Source organism: Zootoca vivipara, chromosome 9 (assembly GCF_965207765.1).
Source record: "Zootoca vivipara chromosome 9, rZooViv2.hap1.1, whole genome shotgun sequence".
Classification (NCBI taxonomy): Eukaryota; Metazoa; Chordata; class Lepidosauria; order Squamata; family Lacertidae; genus Zootoca; species Zootoca vivipara.
Genome location: NC_142592.1, coordinates 18,833,638 through 18,849,183, shown reverse-complemented (window position 1 = coordinate 18,849,183; position 15,546 = coordinate 18,833,638).

Here is a 15,546-nt window from a genome sequence, read left to right as displayed (position 1 = left end):
CTGAGGTACCAATGCAAATTTAGAAATATTTGCTGTAATTTCAATGTGATATGTCTCGCCATAGTGGGGAAGACTGTGACTAGGTGACCTCTTCCAAAGCAACTACTCTATTCCCAACTCAAGAATGGAAAGCGAAATACCAGTGGACAACAAAAAAAGGTTTAAAGATGCTCCCAAAGCAAATCTAAAAGCATGTAACAAAAGCACTGATAACTGGGAAATACTGGCCTGCAAGAACTCCACTTGGAGAACAGCCTTTACCAAAGGTGTCATGGACTTTGAAGAAGCATGAACTCAGGGAGGAAAAGGAGAAACGAATTAAGAGGAAGACACATTTGGCAAATCCTCACCGTGATCAACTCCCACCCGAAAACCTATGCCCACACTGTGGAAGGATGTGTAGATCCAGAATTGGCCTCCACAGTTACTTATAGACTCACTTTTAAAACCATGTTCATGGAAGACAATCTTACACAGCTACGAGTGATCACCAAAGAAGAAGAAGTGCCTGTCCTGGTGTCAGCTGCTGACAGTCAAAACTCCAAGGCCTCTTCTTATGGTTCTTTAGCTAAAAACCAGACTTTGGCAGGAAGGCCCTTCAAATACAGGGCTCATTCAAATAGAGAGCAATCGTCTGTAAAGTAGGACACATGGCCACCCCAATTACAACCCATCAGGCACATTCTATATGTATTTGCAGTAGACCAGGCACGTCCAACAGGTAGATCGTGATCCACTGGTAGATCACTGGACATCTGTGGCTTCCCCCAAAGAAGCCCAATAACTTTGGCTCCCCTAAAAAAAGCTAAACATTTTAGCCCTGCAGCCCATAAAAAGAAGCTCAACAACCTTGACCTGAAACCCTAAAGAACAGGTCTTCCTCTTCCATAAAAAAAAACCTCAACAGTTTTGACCTGAACCTCTAAAGAAGAGGGCTTTCCTTCCTAGAAAAAAAAGCTCAAAAACTTTGACCTGAACCCCCAAAAGGGAGGTAGATCACTGCCAGTTTTTAACTCTGCGAGTAGATCGCAGTCTCTTGGGAGTTGGCCACCCCTGCACTAGACCATCACCCACAGTACATTCTTGTTTCTATTTCTGCATCTGCAAAGTGTCATCTTTTACTAAGCACAGACTGTATGTTCTGTAACGATTGCACATTATTTATATACAGTATTGCCATGGGAGAAGTGGGGGCATCAAGAGCAGGATACGCATATGTAAAGGAAGGTGATTTGTTTATTTTATTTAATGATCAGCAGCCCTGAGGGGTGGGTTCCTATTCTGCACTTATCCATAAGGCCAAAGGTCCTATATTCCCACTGCTGCCACCATTCTATACAATCACATTCCAATTAATACTTGCAACACAAGACAAAACCTATGCAATTATTCATTCATTTTCACTTCCTATGTACATACAAATAACAACTCATCCCTTGTCCTTCTTCCACTTGCTGACCTCCCAGACAGCACTCCAGTCCCAACCTGAACAGCACCTCCACTCTGCTGAAATCCATTCCCAGTTCAGCCATTGGAGCAGAGCAAATCAAGGCAGAGCTGGTGGGAGGTTGGCAAGTGGAGCAAGCAGGGGGCAGAGCCCTCTACTCATAAAATGGAGACTCTTTCTCTTCCCAGAGACAGGGAAAGGATATTAATGTAATAAATGTGATACAAGTCCAGTTCCAAATCACTGTTGACCTGTTGTGATAGATGGGGTTTGTCTCACTGAGAGTTTGGAATTCTCTAAATGCACTCCATATAAATGAGTAAAAAATATATCCATAAATAGTGAACAACTGGGGGCGACCACAGCCAACTATAGATGAGAAACAAGGAAGGAATTTTCCTGCAAACAAGGGCCTCTAGGGACCATTCCCTTATTTCCAACCTCTTCAAGATGCAAAATGGTGATGAACCACCACAAGCGGTTTCCATGACCTAATGCCCTGGTGGTTGCCCAGGCTGGGGGGGAGATTTGCATGGTGAGAGGGCTAAGTGAAACTACAATGTGTTTCATCTTTCCCCAGTTCGTAACTGTAGCCAGTCTCCAAAGGAGTGTTTCTACTTGTTTTGCATCAAAGTAATTACAACAGTTTAAACATCAGGAGTCGGTATTACAAGGATTAGAACAGGGCAAGGACAAATTGCGCAGTTCCTGCAGGCTTCTCTATGCTTTCTTGTAGCTTCCAAACATGTGTAATTGTGGTAAAGTGAACAGTTACACAATTATTCGCATGTTGCAACCTTTGTGGGTGTGGAGGGAAAGACATGAAAATGTCCCCAAAACTTTCAAAGATCACAGGAACCAAATATGCGAGGACTTGATAAATGTTACAAAAACGGTGTGGTGTGTGTATTAGAGATGTTCACAGAAGCAGCTGAGTATGAACAAAAGTAGACTTGGGTGCCCTTGTGAATTAGGACCAAACTACTTGTGATACAGTGGTACCTTGGTTTAAGTACACAATTGGTTCCGGAAGTCTGTACTTAACCTGAAGCGTACTTAACCTGAAGCGAACTTTCCCTTTGAAAGTAATGGAAAGTGGATTAATCCGTTCCAGATGGTCCGCGGAGTACTTAAACTGAAGCGTACTTAACCTGAAGCGAACTTTCCCATTGAAAGTAATGGAAAGTGGATTAATGCATTCCAGATGGGTCCGCGGAGTACTTAAACTGAAAGTACTCAAACCGAAGCGTAATTAAACCGACTTATGACTGTATTTGCACTTTGAGGGCAGCAGTGTAGTGGGAAATTCAGAAATGCAGGGGGTCTTATAACAGCCACAGTCACCTTCTAAGATTGTACAATAATCTTATATAATAATAATAAGAAGAAGAACAATAATAATTAGGGATGCATTGCAGGGATCAATGCAGATCTCCACGTTTTGCCTTTTAGGTAGATCTGTGCACATACATGGGTGATTTCTTTGGAGTGCTCCAATATCTTCTTTCAGAGTGACATAAGTTGTGTTTCCCTTGAAGGGGGGCAAGGGGCAAAATGGGCAGGGCAGATTTAGGTTGTGCTGGGGGGGCGGATTTCCCACTTTAAGTGTTAGTTCACAGTGCATGTTCATCATCTGATGAATGCAACATCAAGTGATGACTTAAGATATGTGAAACCACCATTCAAAATCAAGTGCCACAAACAGCTGTCATCCCACATGTTAGTACCACATTCAGCTGTTACTACTGAGTGACACTAAGTCATTGAAGGCTATGAAAGGACGAAGATCCATGTATAAACCAGCCCATGAGAATAGCCACATTGGCTGCTAGAACAATTTTGCCTTTAATCTCTTCTGCTTTCTGATTGTTGTCCTTGGCTAACCTCTGCGAAATTGTCTAAAACACACTCTAGAATTTGCATTTGCATTCAATTGAATATTGTGATGTCAAAATTCTGGGAACTGATGAGGCAGGGCTTGGCCTACGACTCTTTGGCTGTCAATGTACGCCTTTCTCGCTCACTGAAGATCTGTGTTTTTAATTATTATTTCCCCTCCAGATGTGTCAGCCTACATTTTTCCACACTGAATCCTATTTTGTCATTTCCTGTCCGCATTTGTTGTTCTGCAAAATGGGAGAAAGAGGGGGAGAAACAAAAGGGGGTGAGATTTGAATAGGCATCATTTAAAAAATGAACCCCATTTGCTGATTTATGCTGTCCAAAAGGTGTCAACAATAAAAGGAAACCCTTACATACTACAAAATTTCAATTTATGTTGCACAGAGGGTGCAAGTAAGCATACTTGCATACTTGTGGTGAGCCCCAAATCAAGAGAGAGTCATGGCAGATTATGCTATGTGAATAGTGATTAGCAAATTTATTATTATTATTATTATTATTATTATTATTATTATTTAACTTGAATTAATTCATCGCTTTCAAATAGTTGATAGAATAAAAAAGCATCATCATGTTGAAATGCCCAGCGACAAAGCAATTATCAACCACTCTGGTTTTTGTAATGATGATTATTTGAAAGAATTGATCATTGGCTGCTGCATATCTCTAAAGAACTTCTTCCACATTCTAGACATGTGTCCTTGTCATTGAGTGGTGAGTGCAATAGTCCACCTCTTGCTAGGAATTTGAACTGTGAGGCAAAAGGGTCATGATTCAATCCAACATATTGGGGGGGGGGGGGACACTGCAAAAAAAGGTTCTAAAGATTTTTAAAAATCCATGAAATAGAATGACTGATAATATGAAAACTTTACATCGTGAATATAAACAAATTAACATTAACATAACCCGTCAGGGGCATTTTCAGGACTGCTTACAGTCTTATAAACATTTAAATTTTTCTCTTGGGTAGACAGCTGGAATGAAAGATTAACAGGGGGGTGTTACCATCCTCTGAATGTATTTTGAAGTGTTAAAGCATGGTTCTATATAAGCTAAGGGGGATTTCAGGAGATGTTGTTGTTGTTTAGCCGTTTAGTTGTTTAGTCGTGTCCGACTCTTCGTGACCCCATGGACCAGAGCACGCCAGGCACTCCTGTCTTCCACTGCCTCCCACAGTTTGGTCAGACTCATGTTGGTGGCTTCGAGAAGACCAGGAGATTTAATTCAGGATATTCAGGAGATTTAATTATTATTTAATTGTTAATGCAAACTACCAGGCTGGGAATCTGTATCTAGACCCTATAACTCAAAGCAATGTCAACTCAAACACTGAGGTTATCTTCCAGCATTTTATTCGCTTCAGGTTAACTGTGGCAGGGATCCCAAAAGTCCTTGCTCTGAAGCAGTATCACAAAGGCCGGTGAACCTATTCTAGCACAAATAGGTTCACTAAGAATGATGAGCGGAGCTACTTGCCTTCTCAGGCTTGCCTGTAAATGCTCATTTTCCTTGTACCCAAGAAGACCTGCAAGTTTCTTTCACCCTCTGGAATGGTGCCCTGCACTGAAATTTACAAATGCAACAGCCTAAGAAAAATGGAAAATCCCTGTTGTGCCTTGGGAATCAGAGCAACAGTTTTATCAAGCTATTCTTTCCCCCAAATAATCTAAAATAAGACTTGGCATAAGACGCTTGCCAGCTGTTGCACATTTACCAATCCAGCCACATTTTTTTCATGTCGGAGAAGTTTCATAAAGGGCTACTCTTGGCCTTATTTGGATTAAACTTTGCATCATGTTGTACAAGATTTTTTATTATTTTTATTATTATTTGCCAGTTTATTTGCTGCGAGCACTTCATTTTATTGGTCCCAGATGTCAGCACTGTTCTAGGCTCCCTTAGTTACCATAAATGCTAAATGCTAGGAGAAATGGAAAGGGAGTCTCTTTTGTGGCAGTTTATATCAGATTCATGCAACACAGGGTATCACTATGAATTAAATTGCATTGTTTCAACTTTTAGGAACATAGGAAGCTGCCTTTTACCAAATCAAACCATTGATCTGTCTAGCTCAGTATTGTCCACCCTGACAAGCAAAGGCTATCCCAGGTTTCAAATGAGATGTTCTCAATCCTACCTAGAGATGCTGGGTATTGAACCTTAGACGTTCTGCATTCAAAACAGATGCTCTTCTACTGAGCTATTCCCTCCCGCTCATGTTATCTGCCCTAAACTTTCAGAGTAGGACAGACTCTTCATTTTTAACATTCAAATTCTTTAAAAATAGAGTTTTGTTAACTAACATCAAAAATTATTTCATTGAGCAATTTGAATTCTGTTGCTTTTCCATCAAGTTAAAGCAAGTAGAATGATTCAGCAGCCTTTGGTGGAAATTCAGTTTCCTACCTAACAAATGTTGCCATGTGATTGCATGCTGTGCTCATTAACCCGACATGCATTCTTAAATTATCACTGGAAAAAAGTACCAGATTGACATCACTGGAAAACAAGTTTCTTTGTCCCTCGAAGAACAGGGAGCAGCTAAGCCTCCCTCCTTATGCCATCTTGAAGGAATTTCTGTGCCCATTTTCTGGCGTAGTTGCTGCTGACTATTCTAACAAGGGTGCCAATTACTACCAATTAGAATGGCATTTTGTTTTATGTGGGCATGGACTCACTAGCAGCTGGACCAAAGAACTGTGATTTCACAGATTTTTTTAAATGCACGGAGGATTACGTGTTTGCGCTATGTAATGTGATTTGTTTTTTCTGGCACCATGTTGCATTCTGCTTAAGCACAGAGTCTCGCTCCGCTCTGTTCATGAAGATGCGTTGCTGATCCTCATGTCTCACGGAGAAGAAAAACAAGTATCAAAAACCTACATTTGTAATTAAAAAAAAGAGTTAGGCCAACCTTCCCCAATCTGGTGCCCTCCAGATATTGCTAGACTGCAGCTCCCATCATCCCTGATCATTGGCCATATTGGCTTGTACTGATGGGAGTTGGAGTCCAAAAATATATGGAGACCACCAGGTTGGGCAAGGCTGAATTAGGATATAAGGAGGCATCTCTATGTCCTGTGAATCTCTCTTTATGCTTTATTCCTGGTTATCATATACAATAACTTCTACCACCTTAAGAAAGAATATACAATTGGTTTGACTTGAAAGGTTAAGTTTCTTCCTCCTTCTCAGTAATCTTAATGCTCCTCCCTTTGGACTCTTGGGCAGGAATTCCCCTCACACAGCATCCACTCACTTAGGGTCATTCAGACATGGTGATCATTGTGTTGGTTTTCCTGATTATAATGCTAGCGCTTCTATCCCGGCTTCAAACATTCCTTTCAAAATGTATTGGCTGTTGCATTGTGGAACTGTGGATTTTTGGTGGATACACTGCCATATTGCACTAAAATTTTAAAAGGCAGGAAAGAAAAGTATGCTGGAATACGACCCCAAATTTCTTCATATGAAATTACAATGCAAAACTCCCACAATCTCCTGGGTTAACGGGGTTGCAAATATGTTTGTTTTTTTCTGGAACCAATTAATGTGGAAACTTCCACTAGGTTATGCTAATTCTCTGGAAGTGGCTTAATATGAAAAATTGTGTAAAATGTGGAAATTTGTGGAAGGAGTGCTGTCTGAATGCAGCTTTAGGCACCAATCACATCAGCAGAGTAATTGCCATGAAAACACATCTCACAAGCGTGGAGAATAATTGTGACCAAGAAACCTGTGTGCTTACTCTGATTGCTGCTGTCCAGCTGCTGTCAATGGGTAACGTAACTTTAAGAACCTTGTTCTCCTTACTGTTCTCTAACATTATTATTATTATTATTATTATTATTATTATTATTATTATTATTATTATTACCCCGCCCATCTGCCTGGGTTTCCCCAGCCACTCTGGGCAGCTCCCAACAGAATATTAAAAACACAACAAAACACTGAATCCATTTGGTGCCACTAAAGAGAAGGCCCTCTGTCTGGCTCCCTGTAACCTCACTTCTCACAGTGAGGAAACCGCCAGAAGGCCCTCGGAGCTGGACCTCAGTGTCCGGGCTGAACAATGGGGGTGGAGATGCTCCTTCAGGTATACTGGGCCGAGGCCATTTAGGGCTTTAAAGGTCAGCACCAACACTTTGAATTGTGCTCAGAAATGTACTGGGAGCCAACGTAGGTCTTTCAAGACCGGTGTTATATGGTCTAAGAGGCCATTCCCCGTTTCCAGGTCACCTTCAAAGGTAGCCCTACATAGAGCGCGTTGCAGTAGTCCAAAACTGTACTTGAACTGTCCTTGACCTGATAGCCCTTCAAATAGAGGACATTCCTCTGGCAGCTTTACAGATAGAGAACTTTTCCCTGTAAAGTAGGACATATGGCCAACCTAATAGTCAAACATGCACATCCTATGCAACAGCTTGAACTATACTGCCCTGACATGTCTGCAATGTGGAAAGGAAAACATTGTCCATGTTGTTACAGTCCAAATTATTTTTAGGCCACACTTCAGCTTACTTACACATAGCCCTTGATCCCATAATCAAGTGATGGCCAGTTCCACTCCAATAGCTTTGTAATATGAAGTGCACCTACTCCCTACAGGGAAACATTTGAAACTTTTCATCCTTCCTATTGCAAAAGCATTTCTCAACATTATTTTTAGGTTTTGGATTTTTTCAGAGTTCTGCCTGGTCTCTTATTTATTTTCAGTTTCCATTTTGTGGGAGAGGCACTGACCCTAGTTGGAAGAACATCTAGTTATTTAAACATAACTGCCATTGTGGACCTGTTTCTTGGCTTAAAAAAAATTGTCGTTTGTTTTGCTAAATGCCAGAGTTCCATGAATAATTCCGAAGAAGCATTTAATAAACATTTGGCTTACTAAATGGAGACTTTAGGAGTCGAGGCTGTGCCAAACAGAAACAACCTGGGCAAATTCACATTCTGCATGAGGGTGTGTCTCTGTACAATCTATCCAAATGGATTGAGATGGCTCAAGACCTTTTGCTGCCTGAGGGGAACAAGGAATATTGTCTTCCCACTGCCAATAATGGTCCCCTGTGCCAAAAGTTGGCCAAGTTGTTTTGGCACTTGAGGCAGAAAATCCCACAAGCGCATTTCCCTGGGAGTATAACTCCACTAAAAATAAAAATGAAAATGAAATAAGTAACCATTTGCCATATCATGGCACCCAAAATTAGCTTCCCCTGGTCACAAGGGCCTTCAAAGAAGATCTCTTATGATACATACGTGACCCATGACTAAATATCTGCTACAATGGCATTTTTTCCTCAGAGAGAAAGCATGTGCATAACATTACAGGCCAAGATTTGTCATCGTTTCTTGCCATCTGATCTTTCTTTTATTAAGATCCCTGGGTTCTATGTAAATCGCAAGGCATATTGGAATTTCCACAGTCTGTAAGGCATCCTGGTGTTGAGAAATTGATTTCACAAACAGACATGTTTCTTCCAGATAAGCTGATAGGTATTTTGAAACAGTCATCACATATAAAATGCCAGAGACTCAGCCAAAACTGGCATGTGGAAACACCTTAAAGCATAGCTGCCAAGTTTTCCCTTTTGCCGCGAGGAAGCCTATTCAGCATAAGGGAATTTCCCTTAAAAAAAGGGAGAACTTGGCAGCTATGCCTTAAAGCTGTCAATTCTTTGCTACGTACATAGCAAGTATGGGGAAGCCTGAGAAGATTGTGACCATGGAGGATAATGAGCAACTAACAAGTCTAATAAATAATAATTATAATGTGCACCCAACCATTAAATGCTGTCCCCAACCTTTACATGCTTAATATGAAGGTTTGAAGTGAAAATTTGGACAAAGTTTTGGCAAAGTTGTTGAGCTTTTTTCAAAAAAAAAAGTTTGGGAACTTCTGGGGGATTTTTAAAGTTTTTTATGATTAAAAAAAGTCACCCTACTTGCCTTACGCCCAGGTTTCCTTGGACATTCTACAGATTCAGCAGAAATCAGCCCGGACACCATTTTGCAGTCCGATTCTCAGATGTGTCCAGGAAAACCTGAACCTATGGCAGTCCTAGAGAACCCTGATCAGGATTTCCCCTCATGTGTCCAGTCTGAAGAGGATTTATGAGTTGCTGATATGGAGCACCTGGGAACAGTTCTTGCCTTGGTAAATCTCTGAAGCTGCTTGGTAAATCTCTGAAGCCACTCGGTAAATCTCTGAAGCTGCTTCTGGAATATGTTGTGCTTTGTTTTCCCCTGGGAGTGTTTATTTCTTCTCCATGTGTGGTTTATGTGGGCGTGAGAGATTGTGGTGTGAGGCACCTTGGGAAGGCTTTAATAATCTACCTCAGACGAAGTGGGAATATCTGGAAGGCATGTTGAGAAAACAAGCTGTGTGATTGATCCAGGATGATGATGGAGAAGCAAATGGCTTATTAAACTGCTCACGTGATACAGCTTCTGTTACACAATGGATGAAAATTTTAGGGAAGGAAGTGTTCTGAAAATATTATGGAGACTTAGGGAAAAACAGAATTCAGAGTGCCAATTTGTACTCTGGTTGGCACAAATTGCAACCATAGATCCAGAAGCTGAGTTTGGGACTAGGAGAACAGAAGAGAAATTGTTTCATTTTGAGATGAAGGACTTTATAATATCCACCAGGTTCATGTAACTGTAAAAGGTTCCTAAATAAAATGCTTACAATACAAGAAAATGCTGTACTGACAAACAAACTTGCATTATTCAGGTGTCTAGCTGTTAGGGTCCCTGAGTTCTTGCTTTCTCTATCCCTTGTGTGTTGTTGTTGTTGTTGTTGTTGTTGTTGTTGTTGTTGTTGTTGTTGTTTACACTGAGCAAGCAATACAGAACAATTGCCACGAAAATATGTATTACATTATTATTGAACTCTTCCCTTTATGAAAACAATGTATTGGTTTGTTCACTTGCTTTATTATTTCCTACTAGCTGGCCCTGCACGCGTTGCTGTGCGTTAGTCTGTGAAATGGGGGGTAATAGCCCCCCTTCAGATACCCCTGAGCCTCAGAGTCCCCCTGAGTCGAGGCGAGATATTGTGGAGAGGGCAGGTTTCATCCCTGTGCCCCCCCCTGTTCTGACCCATTATGTATCCCTGCCCTCTATTCGCCCCCCCCCACCTCCACTTGGCCTAGTCTGGAAAGCGGCCTAGTCTGCAAAGCCGAGGTGATATATTGTGGAGAGGGCAGGTTTCATCCCTGTGTGTCCCACCCCCATGTTCTGACCCATTACGTATCCCTGCCCTCTATTCGGGCCCCCCCACCTCCACTTGGCCTAGTCTGGAAAGCGGCCTAGTCTGCAAAGCCGAGGTGAGATATTGTGGAGAGGGCAGGTTTCATCCCTGTGTCTCCCCCCACCCTGTTCTGACCCATTACTTATCCCTGCCCTCTATTCGCCCCCCCCACCTCCACTTGGCCTAGTCTGGAAAGCGGCCTAGTCTGTCTGATAATGGCCGCCTTGGTGGTTTCAGTTGCTTGGTTGATGATGTCATTTGGTTTGTGGGTGTGGCTTAGTTTTCACAGGAATGGAGGGGTTGGGGGTGGGTACTACGCCACTTGAGGGCGCTGTTTGACTTGGTGGAAAACCAGGTCTACACCTGCCCAGGTGTGTGATTTGAGGGATTTTTGCGCCCAACAACGCTCGGGGAGTGGCCTGGATCGTTGTGTCAAAATTTCAGGACGATTGGTCAAGCGGTTACGGAGAAAAGTGTAGAACGCAGTTTCACAATTTTTACATTTATATATATATATATATATAGATAACAGCTGCATCTAGAGTAGGCGACATATTGCAAAGAATAGCTAATGCAGTAAAACCAACAGCATAAAACCACAGTCAACAATAAAATTAAATACTAGGTAGATTTCAGTCCAAGCTAGATGATAAAGAAAATAAAAGCCCATTAAACCAGCTAGGAACTTTCCTCGATGGAAGTTGTAGCTTTGCCAGAATACAGGGTTTACTCCTTTTGGACTGGCTCTCAAACGACAGTTCAATATTCAGTAGTTAGCAGGTAGTAATATTTATCTGGATGCCATGCAAAAAAAGGTTCACTTTCTAATTCCTGCAAACTGGACTGCTGCTAAACACACAAGGCCGAGTTTTATTTTTCTGCCCAGTTGGAAACCCCACGCAACGTCCATGCATTCAAATCCTGTTTCCTCTGAGTCAGCTTCCTTATAAACACCACTCCTTTTCATATAATCCCAGAGCTATCGCCTCATTTCGGGGATTGTATTTAATACAGCTGAACCGATGAGTTGCTACAAGCAAAAAGCCCTCAGAGCTAAGGAACCAACACCCTGTTCTTGGGCTTCTGAGCCAATGGGCACTTGCAAAGCAAGAAAATGCACTCCCAACCCCAAAAAGGAGGCATGCAGAGGGAGCCTGCTAGTGCACGATGGTTAATTTTACTTTGTGCTATAATATTGTTGTGCCTCGTTTTACTGGGCTTTGTATCTTTGGCAAACTCCAGTCATTTTATTGGTTGGCAGAACTCTTGCTTAGTCGTTCTTTGGCTTATTTGTGGAGATGCTAAGCAAGAACAGAATGTCTCACTTAAGAACCCATGAACTGAGCAGTGCTTACGTTTTCTTGCATTAGGCCCTCTCTCAATGCCTCCCACAAACAGTGGGCTGGTAACAGTTAGAGACACAGTGCTGGTTTAGATAAACCACTACTGGCCTGATCCAGCAAGACTTTTTAATGAAATGCACCCCAGGTTGCCTAGAAGTCTAGAGAAGCAAAAAGCAAAGAGGGACACTGAAGATGGAGAAACATGCATGCAAACTTCAAAACAACTGCAAAATAAATTATTTTTTGAGACAAGGATCAGACTGGCATAAGAAACATACTGAAAGCTGGAATGTCCAGTTTTTTGTTTTGTTTTTTCACCCACAGTGGTTAAGCTGGGCTTTATTATGGGATCAATAAGAGGCACAACAGGCATGTGGGTCGGCTTCCTGTTGAGTCTTCAAAGTTCCCATCTGATCCCAAGGCCTTTTACCCACATACCCTCCAAGTGTCACAATTCCCCAGGGACAGTCCTGGAATTATGAAAGGCACCTTGGCTTCTGATTTGATCCCAGAATGTTCCAGTTTCCTCCAGGCATGCCGCCGCTGCCAAGCTTGGAGAGGAAGATGAGCCAATGCTTGTCCCAAGTGGTGGCGGCAAGAGAGCATCCTTTTCCTAGGTTTGACTTAGCTTCCCAAGCTAAACGATGACTTTCCTTTCATGCAGCATAGAAAATAATGATGAACCTGCGCCCTTATTAGGTTTTTGTTTTCCCCCACCCTGCCTAATTTCTGAGAGCAAAGTGGGGGGGGGGAATTCTGATCTACACCATCTGTGTACCGCCTGCACTCTGATCTCAGTAGAACAGAGGGCTAAGCACTGTCCACCAATAAAACTCATAGACAAATCCATGTGAATAAGATGAAGATGGTCTCTTCTTTCTCTTTTTAAAAAAGATATTCGATCTGCCCGCCCACCACCCCTCACCGTGTCACCTATAAATTCTGAGCAAACTGTTTGCGTCTGCTGTGGAGCTCAGAGAAAATTCAACACAAAGAGAGCTTTCAGTTAATTATGCCTTTAACTGGCAGCTAGCTATGGTGGAATCCTTGAGTCACTCGGAGCTGGTACAGTAAACTCAATCTTCCATTTGCATTCATTTCAACTGACGGCTTATATTTTTAACCTTCTCTTCAGGACACATACACACAAAACATGCACAGACACACGCACAAAGCCCAGCACGTCGTCATAATATCCATGTCGTATCAAAAGCAGCTTCCCTCCTTTTCAGAATCTGTGTTGGCAGTAGCTGATGCTTTAGGAAGGAAAGCCAAATATTGCATGTGTGATGTCATTCTGAGGCATTCAGTACTTGGATCTTTCTTGAAACTTTTTGTGGGTCAGATGATGACAGATGCCCAACGTTCCTCCAGTTTATGACCTAAAGAGTGATCAAGGATGAGGAGTTTTGGTTTTGATTTCAGATGGGGAGGGGGGAATAAATCTGCTTGTGGGAAAGCAATGTGACCATTTTTATCAGAAACAGAGAGAGAGAAAACAAAAAAAGGACACCCTCTGTGATATAGGCTCTGTGAATGCAGAAGCGTGTCAGAATTGGAGCACAGGACGAAAGGGCTCCTCTCCAAGCCACAGTGGCTTCCTTCAGTTAGAGACACCCGGACTGTGCCAGAAGTGCATATAACTGACATATTAGCCAATGAGCGCTCTCAAGGGTGGACTATTTCATTACTGTTAATCATTCAGGCAAACAAAATTAATGCAGCTATCCATGGCTGTCCTCCCCAAACCGCTTACTGTTAAAGAATCCAGGAAATGAAAGGAAGTATTCAAGGTCTGTTCCCACTGTCTTCCATTCCATTCCTCCACCCCCCCTTTTTTTTAAAAAATCTGCCTTTTCTGTGAAATCTTTGATAACAGTTGCTTTAAAAAATAGCACTGTACATTAACGCAATGTGCAATGTGGAATATATAGCACGCATAATAAAAACGGAACCTTTGCAAAACCAAGGATGGACAACACAGCTAGCCAATAAACATTTTTTCTGCCTCTCCCAAATTTTAATCATGGGCTGTTAAAATGTGTGAAAAAGCTGAAAGAGAAAGTCCATGTTTATCACGCGACTCTCTCTGTGATTCTTTTGTAACACCTTAACTCATGGATAGCTCACAAAATGGCCTCCATATAATAGCTTCTATCATTATTAACTATTGGCCATACAACGTCATCTGGAAGCCACCATCTTGTTTATCCTTGCCCAAGCTAAATGTATGTTTACTCAGTAGTGAGCACCACTAGGGTTTATTCCCAGGTACTAAGTGTGCATGCATCAGCAACCTCAGAAATTTTGCCAGAACTGAACCTCTAATACAGCGTTTCTCAACCGCTGTTCCTATATTGACTATATAATTATAGACGCTGGCTGGTGTGCCGTGACGTGCGGCGACGAGAAGGGCGATTTGCACTGTCACGTGCCTGGCGGCCGCCAATATAAATCGCTGATCCGCCGGAAAGGAAGCCGGCCGGGTCACAACGCGGGCGCTCGCCCCGCGTCGTGACCCGGCCGGCTTCCTTTCCGGCGGGTCAGCGCTGCTTATTGGCGGCTGCCAGGTACGTGACAGTGCAAATCGCCCTTCTCGTCGCTGCATGTCGCGGCAAAATTTAGACAAACTAAACTAAAATTTAGACATACTTAAAGAAGCTGGCTGGATGAGCTCAACCTGAAACTTGCTGAGCAAAGGATTGTGCTGGCAGAGAAATCAGCGGCTTGTGAAGCCTTATTACAGGAGATTGCAACCAACACAGCAATTGGCAAGTGTTTCTTACAGTCATAATTATATAGTCAATATAGGGCGGCACAGAGTTAATTTTTTTAACTTTTTAAATGGTGGTGTGCCTCGTGATTTTTTTCATGGAACAAGTGTGCCTTTGTCCCAAAAAAGGTTGAGAAACACTGCTCTAATAGGTCTATTTAAGCAGCAACCTCTTACCTTGTGCTCTGCAGATGTTTTGGAGCACAACTCCCGTCATTCCAGGCCGTGCTGGTTGGAGCTGATGAGACTAGCATCTGAAGGGAACTATGTTAGGGAAGACTCTATTATATGACCAAGGGAGCAGGTGGCACTGTGGTCTAAACCACTGAGCCTCTTGGGCTTGCCGATCGGAAGGTTGGAGGTTTGAATCTGTGTGAAGGGGTGAGCTCCTGTTGCTCTGTCCCAGCTTCTGCCAACCTAGCTGTTCGAAAGCGAACCACCCCTGCCATTGCAACATGCTAGCCATTTCCCTGTGATCCACTCCCATGCTTTGGCATCATCCATAGAGAGGAACCATATTGCTGGTGAATTGTGTGACTCCTTAGTGTACGAACCTTACCAGCTACAAATCTGATTCAGGACTGAAGCAGGCCAAAGTGTTGCATCCTTCTTGTCAGGTTGAGCCCATGAAAAATACCCCTAGTCCCTCCCACTCCCCAAAGCTCAGTAAAAAGCCAATGTAAACCGATTGAAAAGAACGGGACTTGCTCCTGCACAATTTGATTAGCCTAAGGATGCTTGGGCTGGCTCATAGGGCTGTTCTGTTCAAGCTCCAAGCCTTTTCCTTTGCTTTAATGTGGAATTAATTTGCATCACATTGCTG